Source organism: Chlorocebus sabaeus, chromosome X (assembly GCF_047675955.1).
Source record: "Chlorocebus sabaeus isolate Y175 chromosome X, mChlSab1.0.hap1, whole genome shotgun sequence".
NCBI classification, from domain to species: Eukaryota; Metazoa; Chordata; class Mammalia; order Primates; family Cercopithecidae; genus Chlorocebus; species Chlorocebus sabaeus.
In genome coordinates this window covers 89,198,413-89,220,768 of record NC_132933.1, presented here as the reverse complement: position 1 = coordinate 89,220,768, position 22,356 = coordinate 89,198,413, and the positions used below count along the sequence as shown (strand labels likewise).

Below are 22,356 nucleotides of genomic sequence, written 5' to 3'. Positions count from 1 at the left end.
AATTCCTCGAAATCATCCTTTTCCTTCGATTCCTTCTTTTCTCCTACAGGAGGAAGAGGCACAGAGAAAACCTGACCTGACATAGGCAAAGAGGTTGGAGGTGGAGGCAAAGGGAAATCCTTTTCCAAAGGAGCAGAAGGGAAGGTAACAGGGAAGGCTCATGGCACAGAGATAGGAGAAACAGGAGCAGAGGTACCTTGCAATTTTAACAACTGTTGTAACATCTCTAAAATGCGCTGCAAATCAGAATTTCCTTCAGATGAAGGAGGCATTAGCTCTTTTTCCAATTCCTTGTCCTCAACAACCGGGGCGTAAATATGTTCCTCTCTAGGATCATTCCTCTCTAAAGCTTCAGATGCCTCACCTCCTGTGGCAGTATCGCCATGTTCTGAGTCAGTTTCAAGTAACTCTAATGCCTGAGTAATGGAACTACAGAAAGTCCACAAAGTCAGAGGCATCGTCTGCCCTCGCTGATGAGCTCGACACAAGACTTTAACTGCTTGTAATCATTCCTTTCGATTTAACTAAACTTTGGTTTGATATTGAAACCAGTAACAATGTTGTTCAACATGGGCAAACAATCACTTCAAAGTCTTATGTTCCTTAACTAACTTCTACTCCTATAGACATCAACAGTCCCTGGAGTAACCGCAAATATTCAGAGGCCAGAGAGGTGGAATTCCCCATAATTTTCCCGTGGGTCCCCCTTTCTTTATTTACCTGCCCGGAGTGTCCCCCCTCCAGTTCTTTGCTCTCGTGGAGCCACGGACCCTGCTCGCTGCACCAGATGTTGGGGTCCGCGTGTTTCCTAAACAAAGGAATGAACACACAAGACAACACAAGACAAGACAAACATGGCGGCCGCCTCGAATGGCGCGCTCTGCTTTATTTTATACAGTCGTTTGTGGAATGTTGCCAAGTCACAAGACACATTGTTGTTTTTCTGACCTTTCCCTTTCTGGATTTTCAAGATGTTTACACATAAACAAGCCCCCAGGGTCTGCTGTTTGCAGCTGGCTCCTTTGTGCTCCCTGTTTACAGGGAAGGAACGCCCTGCTTCGTTTGCAAGAGCAGGACTTACTGGGAATGCCTTGCTTCGTTTGCAAGAGCAGGACTTATCTGAATGTCTCGTTTGTGAGCACGTAGTCCTCTACACTAGTGAACTTTTTGGGAAACATTATTTTCATAGATTTTTAGGCTTACGGTCTGACAATCAGTCATCCACAGAGTCTTTCATGATTAGGTACTTCACCACAAGGTGGGAATCTCAAAGGCTTCTTTTATACAGCCAGAGGCTTGGCCTTGGGGCTCTTTTGGAAAAACAGTCATAATAATCTCTCATCATTTATGACTACTATGCGTATTTTTTACGCAGACTTTGGTATTTCATCCTTGTACTAGGTAGAAAATCTTAAATTTTTCCAATTGCCTTTTTGTTTATTGGTAACAATCAGTATGATCTACTATACTATGGTATACTAAACTCACATTCCTGGGAGTCCATATTTTGAAGATCTTTTTTTCCTGTTCAAGTTCCACGGGATAAAACACAAATGTATGTCCTTCAATAAAATAATTTTACTTTAAGATATTTATATTGAAGTAAAACTTTTGCACAGGTGCAAAAAGAAATATATTCTAAATGCTTATTGAGTACTGTTTGTGGCAGCAAAAAATGACAAAAACTAAAGTAAAATGGATTAAATGAGTAATTATTTTCATAAAATGGAATATTTATACCTCAGTCAGAATTGAATAAAGTAGTTTGATCTGTTAGAATGAAAGGGAGAAAAGAACAGAACAGAAGCAGCTCAATGGCAACACAGATTTATTGGGAGAATGACCTGCGGAGAGGGGGTACCAGCTAGTGCCAGAGCCCCCTTCCCACTTACAGGCTGGACCAGTTATAGTTCCGGGCAGGAGAGGTCTGGGATTTTTGTGAAAATGGGGTGGGGGCGGTGTGTTTGGCTGCTGCTAATGAAGGAATTTAGTGCAGCCAGGGGTTAGGCCTGGGACCTCTCTGACAGGATGTTTCTCACAGCTCAGGCCCTGGTGGAATTTTCCACTCTGACCAGTTTGTAAAATGGTGGGGGTCTGCAAAATAATGCAGCTTGGGCTAACATTCTTATTTCTTACTTTAGTATAAAAAGGAAAAAGGGCGTCGTTGATCATCTGGCTGCTTCCTGCTGGATAGGGGCGCCGTGATTAGGGCCTGGGTTTTGGAGCTTCCGAATGGCTTCCTTGTAGGCTCTGGTATTAGACGTAGCAAAGGTGAAGGATATTATCAATGTGTTTTTGCATGCTTGCCTGAATAAAACAATTCAGCCTTTGGGAAATGAAGTGGGATACAAGGTTAAATATGCATGACCCAATCATTAGTAACAGGAAGAGGAAGATCAGGGGTTCTAGGAAGGGGGCAACCCAGGGTATCCATCTTAGAAGGGATGATCCTTGCCACCAGGGGTAAGCGACGACGTCAAAGCTCTGCAGCCCTGTCATGAAACCTGTGAACTGCGATATGAACAATGCCAGATTCATTAACACAGAAACAGCATTCTTCCTGGAGGTATATGCAGGTACCCCCTTTCTCAGCGGTTAGTAGGTCCAGGGCTCTCCAGTTTTGAAAGATGACTCCCACGAGGAAGTCTAATTGTTGTTGGAGACTGATAATGGAAGTGTGCATATCTTCTAGGGTGTTAGAAAGGGTTGTGAATAGCATTTGGTATGAGGTGATTGAGGAGGTTATGCCTGCTATTCCAGTGCCGAGTGCAGCAGTGATGCCTAATCCTGTTAGCAGGGTGATGAGGTGTAGAGCCCATTTATTTCTTATGGGTGAAAAGGAGATAGAGGCTTCTAAAGAAATTAGAATACTTCTGTTTGGGGGTAGGATGTTGATGGTTGGAGCTTGAAAGACCAGGGTGCAAGTTCCTTTTTCCTGGTAGGCAAAGATATCAGTTTGTATCATACAAAAAGAAGAGACGGGGTGGACAGGCAGAAGTTGTAGGTGAAGGTAGGTAGCCATGAAAAGGTGTTTTCGTTCTGCCAAATTGAGTAACTGCCAGTCAGAGTGGCACCTGTAAGGGCCTGATAGGTAGCCTTGGCTGGGGAGTTGATGAAGGCTGTTTGGTTTTGGAGAGAGAAATTGTCTTTGTCAACTGTTAGCCATTGCTGCCCTGGTGTGGTGGCTGTAAGGTACCAGTTGCAGGTGAGGGAATTGTTAAATTTTTTTTCCAGGGGGCACCTTTAAACTGGAGACATAGAGAGCAGAGTTGACGGGGGGAAGCTGGGAATTGGATGGTAGGAAAGAAGAGAGGATCCGGTGGTGAGGTGCAGGGATGTGTGGATGGTAAGTGAGCCAGAAAAGCATAACACCTTCTGCCAGGCAGAGGTGGACCTGATTTTGTAATTAGGGTGTAGAATTGATAGTCTACAGGGAGTGCAATGGTAAGAATAAGACCACATAGGGACTGAGGGACCTGTCCCACCATTGTGGCGTGGGCTGGATTAGGGTAGGTTCGGCTGAGACATAAGGTGGGTGGGGATATGAAGGAAGTTTGAGTAGAAATGGTACCCCCATATTGGTGGTTTAGATGACGTTGTGTTGGTTTGTATGGATGTTAGTCCAGAAACTATTAGATGAAGGAGGGCAACAGCCCTACCTGAAACCATGCTGAGAGGGCTGAGTTTGGAGGAAAGGTGTTCAGTTGAGTTTCCAGGTTATGAACTGGCTTCAGGGATGAATCAGCCAAGAATGGTATGGCCGAGTAAAAAATGTGTAAGCTCATGTTGGTCTGTGTCCACGTAAGTAGGTCGGCCGGAAGAGCCGTGAATCACTGGGTGTGCGTAGAAAGACAAATCCAACAGTTAGAGGAGAGGGGAGATTGTGACTGACTTAACAGGTGGTGTGTGAGGCTGACGAAGGGGGCCCAGCTGTCAGTGATTGGGGGTGGGGACTCAGAATATCCCATAAGCAGAGAAGGCAAAAGGAGAAAAAGGAGATTTGTGTAGGTGTGAAATCCTGGAAAGTGCCTTGCAGCCATAGCTCCTCGATTAGCATGAGGAATTGAGATGGATTATCTAAGGGCGTGGGGAAGGGGTACCAGGAGAGATCTGAGACAAGGTATGAAGTAAAAGATTTAAGATTGGAAGTGGAGAGTGTCATGGGCCAGTGCCTTTCAGATGGGTGACTTCTGGAACTCTTGTTAGGCACGGCGAGGTTGGTCCTGTGGGAAAGGAAGAATATTTCTGGGGTGAGGAGACTTCGGGGTGCGTCGGGTGATTTTTAAATTTGGAATGGTGTATACAATAGGGAAAGGATGTTAACTTTGCAGCAGTAGGGATGGTGAATATAACCTGACAGAGACCCTTCCATTTTGTTGGAGATGGGAGGAGAGGTCTGCTACCCAGACGCAGTCTCCTGGCTGTAAGGGTAAGAAAGTGAGTTGGGAAGAATCCTCAAGTTTGGGGAGGTGAGTGTCAGCATACTGTCGGACAAAGTGTTGAGTGAGGTGCAGTGCTGGCCAGGTGTCCTATAAGGGAGGGGATGGAGCAAAGTTCTGTAGGATGAAAGAATGTCCATATGTAAGTTCAAAAGGACTTAGATTTAGAGGTTTTGGGGGAGGGCCCTGAGGAACATGAGGGCCAAGAGAAGAAGTGATATTCAGTTTTCATTTTGATCTCTAAGGAAAGTTTTGTTAACTGTTGTTTTAAGAGGGCATTCGCCTGTTCAAATTTACCTGATGATTGGGGGTGATGGAGACTATGAAAAACCTATATGATATTTAAAACCTTAGAAACCTGTTGAGTGACTTGGGAGATAAATGCTGGTCAATCATCCAATTGTATAGATGAGGGGAGGCTGAATCAAGGGATGATTTGTGTGATGAAGGTATAGGCCTTTTCAGAGGTAGTAAGAAAGGCTTCTATCCACCTGAAAAAGTATCTACCATCGTGAGGAGATATCAGACTTTCTTTATGGGGTAGCATATGAGTGAAGTCAATTTGCTAATCCTGTCCCAGCAACTGGCCTTTGGGTCTGAAGGGAGGGAAAAGGAGGTGGTCTAAGGGTCCCTGAGGAGTAGTCTGACTGCAGGCAGAGCAACGTTTAGTGAGGCGGTCCAAGCTGACAGCCATTGTAAGGGAACGTATACAGGTTTTTAGAAATTGGGCAAGGGGTGATAAACCACATGGAATTGGTTATGGATGTGGGTGAGAACAGAAAGTTTTTGGGTCTTGGGTAGGATAAGTTTGTAGTCTAAGTAAAATCAGCTTTCCTTATGAACAGCCCTGGAGCCAGCAAGGCACCTTTTTCTTCTTGGGTGTATGCTAGGGAAAATGGGCAATAACAATGGTGTTCTAAGGGCTGCCTGCCAGGCTGCCGAATCTGCTAAAAAGTTTCCCTTAGTTATGGCATCTGTAGCCTTTTGGTGTCCCTTGCAATGGATAACGGCAGCCTCTAGTGGCAGTTTAGCTGCCTCCATCAGCTTGTGTCTGAGTTTGCCATTTATTATGGTGGTTCTTTTGGTAGTTAGAAAATCCCTTTTCCGGCCAGATTACAGCGTGAGACTGTAGGATGTGGTATGCATATTTGGAATTATTGTAAATGTTGACCCTCTTTCCCTTTGCTAGAGTGAGGGTCCTGGTTAGGGCAAGTAGTTCCGCTTGTTGTGAAGTGATATGGGGTGAGAGAGCATTGGATTCTAGCAGTTTGTTTTCGGCAATGATGCCATAGCCGGCTGCCAGATATGGTTCCTTAAAAGAGCTTCTGTCCATGAACCATGTGGGTTCCTTCCACAAAGGGGCTTCTGAAATGTGCTGGAAAGGGGAGAAGAGGGAGGCTAAGAGGTCCAGGCAAGAGTGCGAGATTCAGAATTGGAAGTACTTATAGGGAGGAAGGTGGTTGGGTTTAGAATTTTACATCTCTGGATGGTGTTAGAGGGTTGTTGTAAGCTGGATGGCGGGAGGAAAAGAAGAGATCGATGGCTCATGAGGTCCCATAAGTTATGGGAAGATGCAATAGTAATGTGCTAGTAGAGGGTGAGTTTTTGTGCCTCTGAGGACAGCAATGTAACTGCACCCAGAACTTTCAAGCATGGAGGCCAGCCTTGGATGACAGAGTCCAGTTGTTTTCAGAAGTATGCAATGGCTTGTGGAGTATTGCCATAGGTTTGGCAGAGAAGTCCACGGGCAACGCCTTGATTACAATGAACATACAGGGTAAAGAGTTTAGTGGGGTTGGGTAGTCCTAGTGCTGGGACATTAAAAGGACATCTTTCAGTTTTTACAAGTGGGAGTTAATGGGCAAGCTGAGTCCAAATGTTCTAGGATGGACCCACATGATGCCATGCAGAGTGGTTTGGTCAACAGGCCAAAGTTAATGATCCATAGTTGGAAGTACCCCACAAGGCCCAAAAAGGAAGGGTCCTTCTTGGTGTGGCGAAGGGGCATATCCTGTATTAGTTCCTTCCATTGGGATAGCATGGCTCAAGAATTAGGGGTTAGGGTGAGTCCAAGGTAAGTGACTTGGGTTTGGGCTACTCAAACCTTTGTAGGTAAAATCTGATATCCCTGGCCATGGAGGAAATTTAGAAGTTGGGTGATGTGTTGATGGATAGATCAAAGGAGGGACTACATAGAAAGAGGTCATCGATGTATTGAAGGAGGTTGCTAGGAGCAAGGGGAAGCTCGGTCAGATCCTCGGTGAGAGCCTGCTCAAATAGGAGGGGGCTATCCCAGAAACCCTGTGGGAGTACGAACTGTTAGGTAGAAGTGTGAGTATCTGGGTCTGACTAGGTGAAAGCAAGAAGACTTTGGGAAGCCAGATCCAAGGGAATAGTTAAAAAAAAAAAAAAAAGGTCCCTTAGATCCAATACAGAGAAGTGTGTGGTAGATGGGGGCATATGGGAGAGTAGAGTATAGGGGTTGTGGACCACTGGATAGGTTGGTACATCCACTTGGTAAATGACATGGAGATCCTGGACCAAGTGGCAAAATCTGTCTGTTTTTTTGACAGCCAAAACAAGGGTGTTGTGGGGAGAGCGAACAGGTTTGAGAATCTGAGCTTGTAAAAGCTTACAGATAACAGGATTGAGGCCCCTGAGGCTGGCTGGGCAAAGGGGATATTGAGGCTGATGAAGGAAAATGGAGGAGTCATGGTAGGTTATTTTGACTGGGATGTGATGTGTGGCTATTGTGGGTTTAGAAACGTTCCACACTTCAGGATTGACAGAAGGTAACAGATGGATAGTGAAGATGAGGGGGAGGAGAGGGAAGCATCTGGGCAGCAGAGTAAAGTAAAAGGGGTAGAATTGGAGGAGGCTAGTTGTATGGAGGCCTGGAATTTACTCAGTATGTTCCACCCCAAGATAAGGGTAGGACACTAAGGGATAACTAGGAAGGAGTGGATGAAGGGGGTATTGAATAGGTTGCATATTAGAGGACCAATCTGTGCCTAGAGGGGATTCCATTGACTCTCACAATAGAGATAGAATAACTGAGGAGGGGTCAAGAATATTCTGATAAAACTGAGTAACTAGTTCCCAGATTTAAAAGGAAGAGTATGGGCTTACCAGAGACTGACGGCGTTACCCTGGGTTCTGAGGTGGTGAAGGCGGTGGGGGCAGCAGACCCTGGACCCCGTCAGTCTTCAGCAACCAGGTCTAGAATGCTTGCCAGACTGGAATCTGGGTTGCGGGACCTGTTTGAGCAAGCAGGGTGAAGAGTCTTGTTGAGCGCAATCTGACTTTCACTGTCCTTTGATATCACAGATGGGGCAAGGTTTTGAGGGCAGTATGAGATTGGGGCAGACTCTTGCCCAGGGACCCTGTTGGCTACACTTAAAACAGGCTCCTGATGGGGACTGTCATGAGGTTGAGGATTTTTGTATGCATTGGGGAATCCTGTTGTATGGCAGCTGCCAGTATCTGGTATTTAGCCTGGTCTCTTTTAAACTTTGGGGTTTTATTTCTTCCTCTCTATTGTTAAAGACCTTGAAGACTACTGTGATTAAGTCTCTTTGGGAGGTTTGAGGGCCATCCTCCAGTCTTTGGAGTTTCTTTTGGATGTCGGGGGCTGACTGGGAAATGAAGCGTAAGTGGAGGTAGATTCTGTCCTCGACAGTGTCAGGGCTTAAGGTGGTATATTTAATCATGGCCTCTGAAAGGTGGAAGAAAAGAGAGTAGGGTTTTTGTCAGGGGCCTTGAGTGACTTCTTTATCTTTTCATACTTGATAGCCTTAAGGGCGGTTTTATTCTTGCCAGTTAGGAGGCATGTTATCATATGGCCTAGTTTCTGTCTGTCTGCAGAAGCCACCTGATAATCCCAATTGGGATCAGCTCTGGGAATAGCTAGGGTTGCGATTGGGTTATAGGCAGCATCTTGTCAGTGGAGAGTGTCTGCTTGGGCCTGATCCAGATATGTTCCCTGTTCTCCAGGGTGAGGGAGGAGGAGAGGATGACATAAATGTCATGCTAGGTAAGGTTGTAAGATTGAGTGATATACAGAAATTCCTTGCGGAAGGATGTGGGATCTGTGGAAAAGGAGCAAAGTTTCTTTTCAATCTGAGAGACATCAGCTACAGAGAAGGGAACATGAACTCAGACTATGCCTTCAGTCTCCATAACTTCCCACAAGGGAGGATGTTAGCGGGCCTCTGAGCCTGTGCCTGGTTTTCAGCAGCAGAAGGGGGCTGGGAATGAGATCAGTTATGGTGGGGAAAGGATAGAGATGAGAGATAGGAATAAGGGGGTGGTAGAGCCAAAGGGGAGGGAGGAGGAGATGGTGGTGGGAGTGGGGCTGGGGGGCAGGTAGGGATTCGTCAGCTGGATAAAAATTGGAGGAGGAGGAGGAGGGCTTGTCTGGAAGGGGAGGCATTTTGGCAGATTTCTTGTTTAAGAGCAGCAGCTGGTAAGATGAACAGGACTGACAGACGGGACTGGCAAAAGCCTGGATATAGGGCATCTCGGACCACTTGCCATTGTGCTGGAGGAAATTTTCTAAATCATGTTGAATTTGAAAGTCAAAAGTCCCATTTGGGCCAGCAGCCATCACTGTCCAACTTATACTGGGGTCAGGCCACATTACAAAGGAAAATAAGGCATTTAGTTTTAATGGAGTCTGCCAATCCCAGTGTTCAGAGGTTCCAGATGAGACATCTGACAGGGGTGTCTTGAGGGGATTTCGAGGAGCCCTGTCCCATGTGAGTGGCTGGGAGGGTGAAAAATGTGAAGTAGGGGAGTGAGTATCCCAATTCCAACCATGAGAAGGGATCGAGAAGAGCCAGGGTGCCCCTCGCAGCTCTCCATGGTCCCCCAGAAACCAGAGTGGTCAGACCGTGAGCATTCTGAGGGTATCCCCTGAGAAGGCAGGCCAGAGTCACCCAGTGGTGACCGGGGAATCCTCTTACCTGGCACTGGGGTTTTCTAGCTAACAGGTAGAAATATGAGAGGAATCCAGAGGGTGGAAAAGGAAACTCACCCACAATTGGAGGCCGGTGTTGGATGCAATGGGAGTGGTCCTTGCCAGAGCCACAGAGAGGAAAGAGGCGGAAGGAGAAAGTGGTGGGAGGATGGGGCCAAGAGAAAGGATTCCTCCATAGAAAGATGAAAATGGACAGGGCTTGGAACCGGAGGCCAATCAGGATTTGGGAATTAGCCTGACGCCAGCTGCCGCTGCCTCTTCCTTCCCAGGTTGCAAGGAAGTACCTCTCTGTTGTGGGATCCAGACCCCATCCCAGGTTTTGGCACCAAATATTAGAACGAAAGGGATAAAGGAATGGAGCAGAGGCGGCTCAAGGGCAACACAGGTTTATTGGGAGAAAGGCCTGCAGCTAGCATCGGAGCCCCAGTCCTTCCTACAGGTTGGGGCAGTTCTAGGCCTGGGCAGGAGAGGTTGGGGATGATTGAGAAAATGGGGCGGGGGCGGTGTGTTCCGCTGTTGATAAAGGAAGGAATTTACTGCAGTCAGGGTTAGACGTGGAACCTGACAGGATGAATTTATTGCCGTCAGGGTTTAGGCCTGGGACCTTTCCAACAGGATGTTTCTCACAGCTCAGGTCCCGGTGGAATTTTCCACTCTGACCGGAGTTGTAAAATGGTGGCGGTCTGCAAAATGGTGTGATGGGCTAACACGATCAACATGCATCAATTTCACAGACAAAATATTGGGCGGAACACCCCAGGATAATATACAAAATGAAACTGTTTTGGTAAATACTGTAAACTTCAAAACAACATAAATGTTATTTTTATATACTAAAATATGTACTAGGATCTTAATAATATATATGGAAAGATAAACATAAGAAGGAGAGGGAAATGGGATCATATTATAGCACAAAAAATGTTTTAATTTCATTTGTAATGAATTATTTGTTTAAAGAGAAGCTAAAGCAAATATAAAAATGTTAGAATTTAATAGTTGGATGGTATGCATTTAGGAATTTATGTTAATCCCTTTACTATTGTGCTTGTTTGAAATATTTCATTATTAATGTTAAATATTATTTTGCAAAGATAAAAAGGTATATCAATAAATTAATAGTGATATAAATACATAAATATGATAAATAATTATAGTAAAATGTTAATCTTAGAAGGTTGGTTGTGAATATTTGGATGTTCAAAACCTAATTCTTTCAATATTTCTGAATGTTTAAATATTTTATAATAAAATGTTTGAGTAAAATAATAACAGATCAATTTCTGAAATGAAATGAGCAAATGATACAACAAAGTGAATATTTATTTCTAACAACCCAGCAGTTGTCTGTGTTATCTATAAATCAATGATAGGGTGAAATAAAACCTCTCAGATTGGAACAACAAAAATGTGTGGTAAAATTTTGATACTAGCTTGCAATTCATTTAAATGAAAAAGAAACAAGGAAAATATTTATCCCAATGTTGCCAATACAGAAATAAAAATGAAAAATAATTAAAAATTGGACAAGCACTAAAAGCAGTATTTCAAAAAGTCTATTTTAAATACAGTATAGAAGATGAGTCTAATAAATACACACATACTTTATTTTCCTCAAGATTAATGACTAGAGGTTTTTCCAACATGCCTAATCCATTTAGACGAGCAAAAATAGCGGTTCTTCTCTGAAAATTATACAACAAGGAACACAGCAGTTAAGCAGAAAAATGAAAAAAAAATTCTGAATCTGGGAAACAGAAGGAGGGCATGAAGTTCTCTTGGCTGGGACCAGCTAAATACTGGGTGAAAATCCCCAGTATGGGAGAGCATGAATGAATGCTTCTCTGCAGTCCACTTTTCCACTGGGGAATGGTGAAATCCAGGCCACAGGAGAGCACCTTAACTCTCTGAATCCCTAGCTCTATCTTGGGTAATGGCTGGGAGACTAAAAGAAGGAACTGCTCTGGAAAGTGTTCCATGTACTTCCCCAGACTTGGGTACCTAAAGAAAAATGACAGTCTAGATTTTAGCTCTTAGTAAGCTCTGTGGGGTCAAGGGAGCTTGCAGCAGTGGCAGTCTTTGGCATTACAGAGATTTTCACTGGGGCATGGACAACTAGGGCTGAAACGGGAGGAGCTCCCACAGTCAAAACAGAGATAGGAGTGTAGTGTGGACTCCAGCTACTGGTACCAGAACTGAGTTTCTCTTCTAGGACCAGAGCAGGAGGAGAATTGCCTGGGAGGCATGGTATTGACCAAGTCAGTGACTTCTAATACTAGGGACTTTGTTGGAAAGTAGAAGCAAATTGCAGTGACTAGCCAAATATCGAAACTGCCTACCACAATTGGTACAGGAGAGTGAATGATGTCAGGTCTGGGGTGTGAGGGGGAAGCACATTTCACTTCTACTGGCTAAGAATGTGGCACTGGGACCACCCCTCCCTCTCTGTGCTGAGACCTTGATGAAGAAGCAGTTGCCCCTCACCCATGCATTTTTCCAGAGGCCTGAGTATCATCATGCCACCCCCAACAGGGCTGGTGCTTTAATCTACCATTGAGGAAAATAAGTGTAGGCTTCCCATGCCTGGTTCCACTTAGTTTCAACTCCAAACCAAGGCAGAACATGAGACTCATGCCCCTGAACATTCCATGGTATAATGCACCACCTGGGCCACTTGAGCAATTTTCTCAGATAAAGCGGTTGGGCATAAACACTTCTGCTACCACTTTAGCTGGCTCTAACCTGCAGGCACCAACAACTGGCATGCAGGTGAACCTGCACAGCACATTACAATAACAGCCGACATAAGAACACAACACTCAGGAATGACAAAATGTTTTTATGACCACTGCTACCTGCATAAGCCATGCCACCCCAACTGTTCAGTTCAGGAAATCATGAGCGCATTCACCCATTTAGTATACCTGGCATTTGAGAAAGATCATATTAAGGGTATATATAAGCAAGGAAATCATACGATCTTTGCCACTGCACACAGCCAAACAGCCTTACACAACATACACCAGAGTCACATCAAGAATAGCCTTCTCCATGAAAGTAAATTCGAAAATAATAAAAGACTGATACCCCAGATATGCAGAGATCAATGTAAAGATACAAGGATCATGAAAAATCAAGGTATTATGACACTTTCAAAGGATCACAATAATTTTCTAGCAATACATTCTAACAAAAAATCCTCAAAATGCCAAATAAGTCAGAATACTGATTTTTAAAAAACTCAATGAAATGCAAGAAAAAATCTGAAACCAATACAAAGAAATACAAAATCAATTCAGAATATAAACAATCAACTTATCAAGAATATAAGTATCTTTAAGAAATCATGCCAAATTTTTCAACAATATGCCAGAACAAGCAAAATAAAGAATCTCAGAACTTGAAGACATGTGTGTTGAAATAGTCCATGAAGAAAAAAACTTTTAAAAAGAATAAAACACAATGAGAAAGGCCTTCAAGACTCATAGGACTAAGAGCTACCAAACTTTCAAATTGTATTCCCAAAAAGGAATAAATTTTTTTTAAATGATAGAAAACCTATTTAAAGAAATAATTGATGAAAGCTTCCAGATTATGCAAAGAAATGTAGACATACACATACGGGGGGGACCAACAATCTCTTGGAAAATACATTATAAAAAGGCATTCACTATAGCATACTCTCATCAGACTGTCTAAAAAAATGTGAAAAAAGAATTGTAAAATTATCAAGAGAAAAGTGTCTACTGACCCACAAGGAAACCCTATCAGACTAAGTGAAGACATACTAGCAGAAAACTTAGAAGTCAGAACAGAATGGGATAGTATTATCAAATGCTTAAGAGAAAGCTGCAATCAACAATTTTATATCCAGTTAGATTAAGCTTCAAAGAAGGAGAAATAATTTCCAGAGAAGCAAACGCTGAAGAAATTCATCACTACTGCACTAACTTACGAGAAATGTCCAAAGGAATCCTAAACATGGAAATTAAAAGTCAATATTCACCATCACGAAAACACCCAGAAAAACATACCTCACAGGTATTATAAAACCATCACACAAAAGATGAAGAGAAATAAATCAAATCGTGATTCAATAGAATATCACCAAAGACTAAGAGAGAAAAATAAAGAATTTATAAAACAGCTGGATAATATTTTTATACATTTTTATTTTTTAACAATATGACAGTAACTAAATGTAACACATCATTATTAACCCTAAATATAAATGGATTCAATGCTCCACTTAAAAGACACAGATTAACAAAATGGATTTAGAAAATCATGATCCAACCATATCAAGCTTACAAGAAACTCAGTTTACCTGTAAAGATACATTTAGACTGAAAGTAAGGTGTGAAAAAATATTATGTGCAAATAGAAACAGAAAGCAGGAGTCACTATATTTATATCAGATAAAACAGTCTTTAAATCAGAAACAGTAAAAAAAGACAATCATATTACAAAAGATATGACCAAGTAATCAATTCAGTAAGAGGATATAACAATTCTAAATTTATATGCACCCAACACTAAAGCTCCCACATTCATAAACAAATATTAGTAGACCTAAAGAAAAGATATACAGCAATTCATTAATAATGGGGGACTTCAGTGTCCCACTTACTGCACTAGACCGATCAATGAGACAAAAAATATCAACAAGGAAACTTTGGATTTATGTTGAATTTTAGACCAAATGGACCTAACAAGCATTTATACAACATTCTACCCAACTACTGCAGAATATACATTCATTCTTCTCACTGCACATGGAACATTCTCCAAGACAGGTCATATGTTAGGCCACAAAACAAGTCTTAACACATTTTTAAAAACTGTAATCATATCAAGTATCTCCTCAGACCACAATGGAAAAAACAGAAATACTAAGAGGAAACACTGAAAATATACAAATGCACGGGAATTAAACAACACACTCCTGAATATTTAGGTCAATAAAGTTAAGACACAAATTTAAGAAAATATTTGAAATGAATAAAAATGGAAATATATACCAGAACTTCTGGGATATAGCAAAGCCAGTGCTATGAAGAAAGTTTATAGCAGTAAATGCCTACATCAACAAAGTAGAGCAATCGAAAAATAACAACCTAATGTCACACCTCAAGGAACCACCAAACCAAGAACAAACCCAAAATTAGCAGAAGAAAATAAACAAAAAAACAAGCAAATAAATAAATAAATAAATCAGGGCAGAACTAAATAAACTACATCAAAAACCAAACCAATACAAAGGAATCAATAAAACAAAAAACTGGTTCTTCAAAACAAAAAAGGTTTCTTTTTGTTTGATAAACAAAACAAAACAAAAAGAAGTGATGAACATAACTGATAAACCACTAGCTAGATTAACTACTACAATTCATACCACACACATAACAATGATCATCAGATACTATTTTGAACAACAAATGCTCACAAACTTAACAACCCAAAGACAATAGATACATTTTGGGACACAACTAACCTCATAAAAACTGTAAAAGAAATAAATAGAAATCCAGAACAGACCAACAATGAAGAAGGAGATTGGAACAGTAATAATAATAATAATAATAAAACCAAAGCAAAAAAACCCATACCCATACAGATTCACAACTGAATTCTACCAAACCTACAAAGAACAATTAATACCAATACTCCTGAAATTGTTCCAAAAATGTGAGGAGGAGAGAAGTTCCCTTACTTCAATTTATGAAGCCAGTATCATCCTGATATAAAAACCAAACAAGGACATAGAAAATAGAAACCAGAAAAAGTACAGATCAATAACACTGATGAACACTGAAGCAAAAATCCTCAACAAAATACTAGTGAACCAAATCCAACAGCACAGCTCAGAGATACTACACAATGATCAAGTGGGTTTTATAACATAGATGAAAGGATGGTTCAATATACACACATCAATACATGTGATACATTATATAAAAATAATTGAGAATAAAAATCATATGATCATCTCAATATACACAAAGAAAACTTTTCATAAAATTCAGCATCCCTTCATGATAAAACTCTCAATAAACTATAAAAAGAACATAACTCAAAATGACAAAGACCATATACAAGAAATGCAAAACCAACATCATAGTCAATAGAGAAAAGTTGAAAGCTTTTCCTCTAAGAACTTAAATAAGTCAAGAATGCAACTTGCACCACTCATACTAAATATAGAACTAAAAGTCCTAGCCAGAGCATTCAGGAAAGAGAAAGAAATAAAAGCCATCTAAGTTGGACAAGAGGAAGTAATATTATTGCTATTTGCAGATGTTATGCTTATGTATCTATAAAATCCTAAAGATTCAAACAAAAATCTCCTAGACTTGACATATGAGTTCAATATAGACTTAGGATACAAAAGAAAGGTATAAAAATCAGTATCCTATTTATACAACAATAATCTTAGCTGAGAACCAACTCAAGAAGGAAATTCCATTCACAATATCTACAATAATACTCAGGAATATATTTAACCAAGAAGGTGAAAGAAAAACTGCAAAACACTGACAAAATAAATTATAGATAATACAAATGGAAAAACATCTCATGCTCATAAATTGGAAAAATTAATAAGGTTAAAATGACCATACTGACCCAAACAATCTAGAGATTAAATCCAATCATGTCAAAATATAAATGTTATTCTTTCACAGAACTAGTAAAACAATAGTGAAATTCACACAAAACCAGAAAAGTGTGTAAATGGCCAAAGCAATCCTAAGTGAAAAGAACAGAGGTGGAGGCATCACATTACCTGACTTCAAATTATACTACAAGGCTATACTAACCAAACAGCATGAAACTGGTATGAAAATGGACACATATGTTAATGGATCAGAATAGAGGACCCAGAAATAAAGCCACATGTCTACAACCAACTGATCTCGACAAAGTTGACAAGAACATACATTGAAGAATGACACTCTTTTCAATCAATGGTGGTGGAAGAATTAGATTGTCATATTTAGATGAATGAAATTGGAGTCCAATCTCTCACTATATACAAAAATCAACTCAGGGTGGATTAAATACTTAAACATAACTGGGTGCAGTGGTTCATGCCTGTAATCCTAGCACTTTGGGAGGCTGAGGCGGGAAGATTGTTTGAGTCCAGGAGTTTGAGACCAGCCTGGGCAACATGGCAAAACTCCATTTCTACAAAAAAGATACAAACATTAGCCAGGCATGTTGGTGCACACCTGTAGTCCCAGTTACTTGGGAGGCTGAGGTGGGAGGATTACATAAGCCCACGAGGTCAAGGTTGTAGTGAGCCAAAATTGCTGCACTCCAGCATGGGCAACAGACAGACTCTGTCTCAAAAAAAAAAAAAAAAAAAAAAAAAAAAACTTTAATATGAGACATGAATGAAACTATTAAATACTAGAAGGGAATCCAGGAAAACCTCTTCTGGATATTAGTTTAGGCAAATGATTAATGATTAAGACATCAATAGGATGGGCAACAAAATCAGAAAGAGACAAATGGCACTTAAACTAAAAAGCTTCTGCACAGCTTTCCTTGCCCTGCCAGTGTGCAGGAATGCAGTATGACCCCCTCCACTCACCAAACACCATTGTAAATAGAGCCTTGGCAGACACAGAGCCAGCCAGTCCCACCCCTGCCAGTACCTTACTCTTGCACTAACACTCAACGGAAAACAGTGGACACTTCCCTGCACTGAGCAGCCACTCCTGATTGTGGAGCACTAAGAAGGCACCCAGACTTGTGCCTGCCAGAAGCCCACCCTTGAGCCAGCACCATCTCCAGCATGACCACGTGCCCCATGAGCTAACATCTGAGCCAACAACATTGCCAGCATGACCACGGCCACCATCAGGGGCTGCCTGTACCTCCCTCCCACCCTGCATTGCCTTTACCACTGTGGTAAATATTTGCAGGGAGGCAGGCACCCTGGGACCAACTTACCACACTGCTGCAGCTGCTGCTACTGCCGCTGCTGGCATGTGTGAATGAGGAAGGATCTGGCTGTAAACATACTATAAAACGCTTTGGCTGACACTACCCATTGGAGTGTAGTGAAAAGCAGTCCAGGAGCACCTTGGCCCTCATTATGCAGTAAATTCCTAAATTCAAGGAGGCAGGGAACAAAGTTGAGACCCAATACAAGTTCCCCACAGTTAGAGAATGTAGTCCAAAAGTTGGGAGGCAAGCGCTGGCCACCTAAAATCTTTCAGAAATGAAGCCAGTTGGCTGTAAGGACTAAGATCTGATTTTTTTCTTAATCTTATCCAAATCCCTATGTAAGGGATCTGAGGAATCATGCCCTACAAACTATAAATTATCATCTGATGGGTTTTATTTAACCCTACATATCGTGACTTACTTTCCAGTCTGACTCTCGCATAACCTTATGTGACAAAGAAGAAAATCACAATATTTTATCCCAAAATGCTTCTTTGTCATATTTTGAAATGGCCCTTCAAAGTCATCCTTTATGGGGGAAATTTGCATATGCAAAAACTCTCTAATAATACAGCTAGATCTTTTTCTTCCAGGCCCTCCCAATCCTGAAGATATTAACTGAGATTCTAGCACCTTTTAAAGATCTGAATAGGGAATATTTGTCATCTATTGTCTCTAAGGGCAGCCACTATGAGACTTCAGAAACCTTGGTCTCCATAATCTTTTATCTTAACCTGAACATTTCCTTTCTATTAATCCCAGGTCTTCACACAAACTCGACCAATAGTAAACAAGAAAATGTTTAAATTTACCTATAGCCTGGAAGCCCCTTCTTCGAATTTTCCTGCCTTTCTCGACCAAACCAAAGTATTTCTCAAATGTATTTAACTGATGTCTCATGCCTCCCTAAAATGTATAAAACCAAGCTGCATCCCAACCACCTTGGACGTATGTTCTCAGGACCTCCTGAGAGCTGTATCACAGGCCATGGTCACTCATATTGGGCTCAGGACAAATCTCTTCAAATATTTTATGGAGTTTGACTCTTTTAATCAACAGCTGCATCCAACTTATACCACAATCAAGCTCTCAAAGTAATTAGATAGGATAAAATAAAGAAAGCAACAGCAAAGATTGTAGGAAGATAAGCACAGAAAGAAGAGAAAGAATCAACCCAAGAATCCTGACAACTCAAAAAGCCCGGGTACCTTCTGTCCTGCAAATGACCACATCACCTCTCCTGCAAGAGTCCTGAACCAGATTGAGATGGCTGAAAGGACAAAAATATAATTCAGAATATGAATAGGAATGAAGATCATTGAGCTACAGAAGTACACTGAAACCCAATCCAAGGAAGCTAAAGATCATGATAAAACAATTCAGAAGTTGACAGACAAAATAGCCAGTATAGGAAATAACATTACTGTCCTGATAGAGATGAAAAACACACTATGAGAACTTCACAATGCAATCATAAGTATCAGCGGCAGAATAGACCAAGTGGAAAGAAAGAATCTCAGAGCATGAAGCCTATCCTTTTGGAATAAGACAGGCAAACAAGAACATACAAATATAGAATGCAAAGGAATGAACAAAACCTTTGGGAAGTATGGGATTATGTAAAGAGACCAAATCTACGATGCAATGAAAGAGATAGTGAGAATGGAATCACTTGGAAAACATATTTCAGGATATCATCCATAAGAACTTCCCCAACCTAGATAGAAAGGTGACCATTTAAATTCAGGAAATGCAGAGAACCAGTTAGATACTTTACAAGAAGACCATCCCCAAGAAACATAATCATTGAATTCTCCAAGGTCAAAAAAAAAAAAAAAAAGTTAATGGCAGCTAGAGAGAAAGGTCAGGTCACCTACAAAAAGAAGTCCATTAGACTAATAGCAGACCTCTCAGCAGAAACCCTACAAACAAGAAGAGATTGAGGACCAATATTCAACATTCTTAAAAAAAATTCCAAATCCAGAATTTCATATCCATCCAAACTATGCTTCATAAGCGAAGGAGAAATAAAATCCTTTTCAGACAAGCAAATGCAGAGGGAGTTTGTTATCAGCAGACCTGCCTTATAAGAGCTCCTGAAGGAAGCACTAAATGTGGAAAAGAAAAACAGTTACCAGTCACTAAAAAAAAGACACTGATGTAAAAACACACCAGTGACACTATAAGCAACAACATAAATAAGTCTGCAAAATAACCAGCTAATATTATGATGACAGAATCAAATCCACACATCAATACTAACTTTGAATGTAAATATGCTAAATGCCCCAATTAAAAGTCACATAGTGGCAAGGTAAATAAAGAAACAAGACCTAAGACTATGCTGTCTTCAAGAGGCCCAGGAAGTAAGACACAGGAAGACAGATACCTCATGTTCTCACTTATAAGTAGGAGATAAATGACATATAAACACGGACTTAGAGTGTAGAATAATACACAATGTAGACTCAAGGATGGGGATTTGGAAGATGAATCATTAATTAATGGATAAAATGTACATTATTCTGGTGACGGATATACTGAAAGCCCTGACTTCACCACTATACAATATATCCATGTAACATTATTACACTGGTACCCCATAAGTTTATACAAATAAAATAAAATGAATACAGTCATACAGCCTACTGGTATGCATGTACAATGTGAAATATATTAGAGTATATTATTTTTCTATTTTCTATTATTGATATGTAACATAAATTTTACTATTTTAAAATGTGAACTTCAGCAGTTTTCAGTATATTCACAATGTTGTGCAACTATTACCACAATCTAATTAGAGAATATTTCCATACTCCCATGTTCATTAACATATACTCTCAATAATCTTCATCTCTAAGTCATTGGCAAACATTTATCTACTTTCTGGCTCCATGAAATTGCCTACTCTTGACATCCTTTTTCTTCCAAGGAGCATCTTTTCAACATTCATCCATTTTGGAGCACATATCAGTAATTAATTTAATTTTATGGCCCAATATATTATTGTTTTGCTATACCACATTTTGTTTAACCATTGATAGACTTTTTTTTTTGTGTACAAGATTTTGTTTGAACATATGGTTTCAATTCTTATGGTTATAGAGTTAGGATTAGAATTGATAGGTCACATTGGCATCCTACAGTGATTTATTTTATAAACTGTGAAAGTATTTTCCATAGCAGCTGCACTATTTTACATTCCGTCCTTCAATATATGAGGATTCAAATTTTGCCAAATCACCAATGCCATTTATTTCCTTATTAAAATATTTCTAGCCATCCCAGTGGATATAAGAGCATCTTATTGGTTTGTATTTCCCTATATGATTAATGATGTTGAACATATTTTTGTGTGTTAATTTGTCATATATATATGTGTCTTCTTTGGGGAAGTATCTATTCAAATAATTTGGTTGTTGTTTAATTGACCAAATTATTTTTATTTTTCTCTTTTTATTGTTGTCTTAAGTGTTCATTATATGTTATGTTCACTAGACTCTAATCAGATATATTGATGGTTTGAAAATATTTTCTCTAATTCTGTAGATTGTCTCTTCATGATAGTGTCCTTCAATGTACAAAATAAATTTTGAAGTCAAAGTTATCTATTTTGTCATTTCCTGCTTGATCTTTGTGTCATACTTTAAAAAGGTGCCTAGGGTACATGGGCACAACGTGAAGGTTTATTTCATATGTATCCATGTGTCATGTTGGTGTGCTGCAACCATTAACTCATCATTTACATTAGGTATATCTTCTAATACTATCCCTCTCCCCTCCCCCCACCCCACAACAGGCCCCAGTGTGTGACATTCCCCTTCCTGTATCCAAGTGTTCTCATTGTTCAATTCCTACTATGAGTCACATAAAGTATAATAAAAAAAAACAGAAAAAAATATATTTTTTTCCATACTACCTTCACCTTAAAAAAAAGTTAATGTAAGTTGTTTTGCTTTTGAGAATCTTTTATAAATTTTTATAAATGGAAATACGAACAGTTTGATGTGTATCATTGTTCATCAAAACACTATGATAGGAAAATTTTCAAAAATTTATAAATGCCCAATAATAGGGAAATGATTAAATAAGTTATATTAAGAGGAACGACTAGTATGCTGTCATTAAAATAATATTTTAAAATAATATTTAATGGTAGGACAAAATGATTACTGCATAATTGAAAGTAACATAGAGAGTTTAGAAAAAAAGGTGCCTAATCAAATGTCATTAAAATTTTCATTTTTTATCTAAAAATTTTATACTTTTATCTCTCCCATTCAAGTCTTTGATCTACTTTTAGTTAATTTCTATACATTTGAAATATGAGTGCAACTTCATTATTTTTTATGTGCATATCCATTTGATCCAGGACCATTTGTTGAAAAGGCTATTCCTTCCCCATTAAATGGTCCTGGCACTCCTTTCTAAGATCAATTGAACATTAATGCATGGGTTAATTTCTGGACTCTGAATTCTATTATATTACCTTATATAGGTCTACCCTTATGACAGTAGTACTTTGTATTAACTACTATAGCTTTGTAGTAATTTGTGAAAACAGGAAGTGTGGTTCTCCAAATTTCCTCTGCTCTGTCTAGATTGTTTTGGCAATACTGAGCCCCAATTTTCCAATTTTATGATCAGCTTCCATGTTTCTGCAAAGAAAAGACTGTTGTGGTTTTGAAAGGGATTTCAGAGAAACTTAGAGGAAAATACAAACTTTTTTTCCCTCTATGCTCATCTGACACAGCACAGAACACTGCACATCTACTAATATGCAAGTATTATTTCCCAACACACCAAGCAATTCTTCAGTGGACACCTACTGGGTATTCTATTATTCAATTCAATTCTGAGAGTATTGAGTTGGGCTAGATAGTGTCAGATCTTGTGAGATAGCACAAGATCATATCTCACAAGATCTAGTGTGCTAAATCTTGTGAGATGGAGCCCTCACAGGTTGAGGCCTCTATCTCACAG

The 22,356-nt window shown here is 40.1% G+C and overlaps 1 protein-coding gene across 7 annotated transcripts in view; it reads right to left on the bottom strand.

Annotated features, from left to right (window-relative positions):
* The window catches only part of LOC103232075 (endogenous retrovirus group K member 7 Env polyprotein-like), a 159,127-nt gene that overhangs the window by 6,032 nt on the left and 130,739 nt on the right, over positions 1-22,356 (bottom strand). For 3 of the 7 annotated variants that reach the window (XR_005239113.2, XM_037994680.2, XM_037994682.2), the window contains 2 exons: positions 7,569-7,696; positions 721-808 (listed from right to left, as the gene is read on the bottom strand). The gene's annotated coding sequence lies outside the window, so the exon portion shown is untranslated. Of the gene's footprint in view, positions 1-720; positions 809-1,811; positions 4,224-7,568; positions 7,697-22,356 lie in introns of those variants that run through there. The other 4 variants (XR_005239109.2, XR_005239110.2, XR_005239112.2 and 1 more) reach the window with 3 other exon arrangements.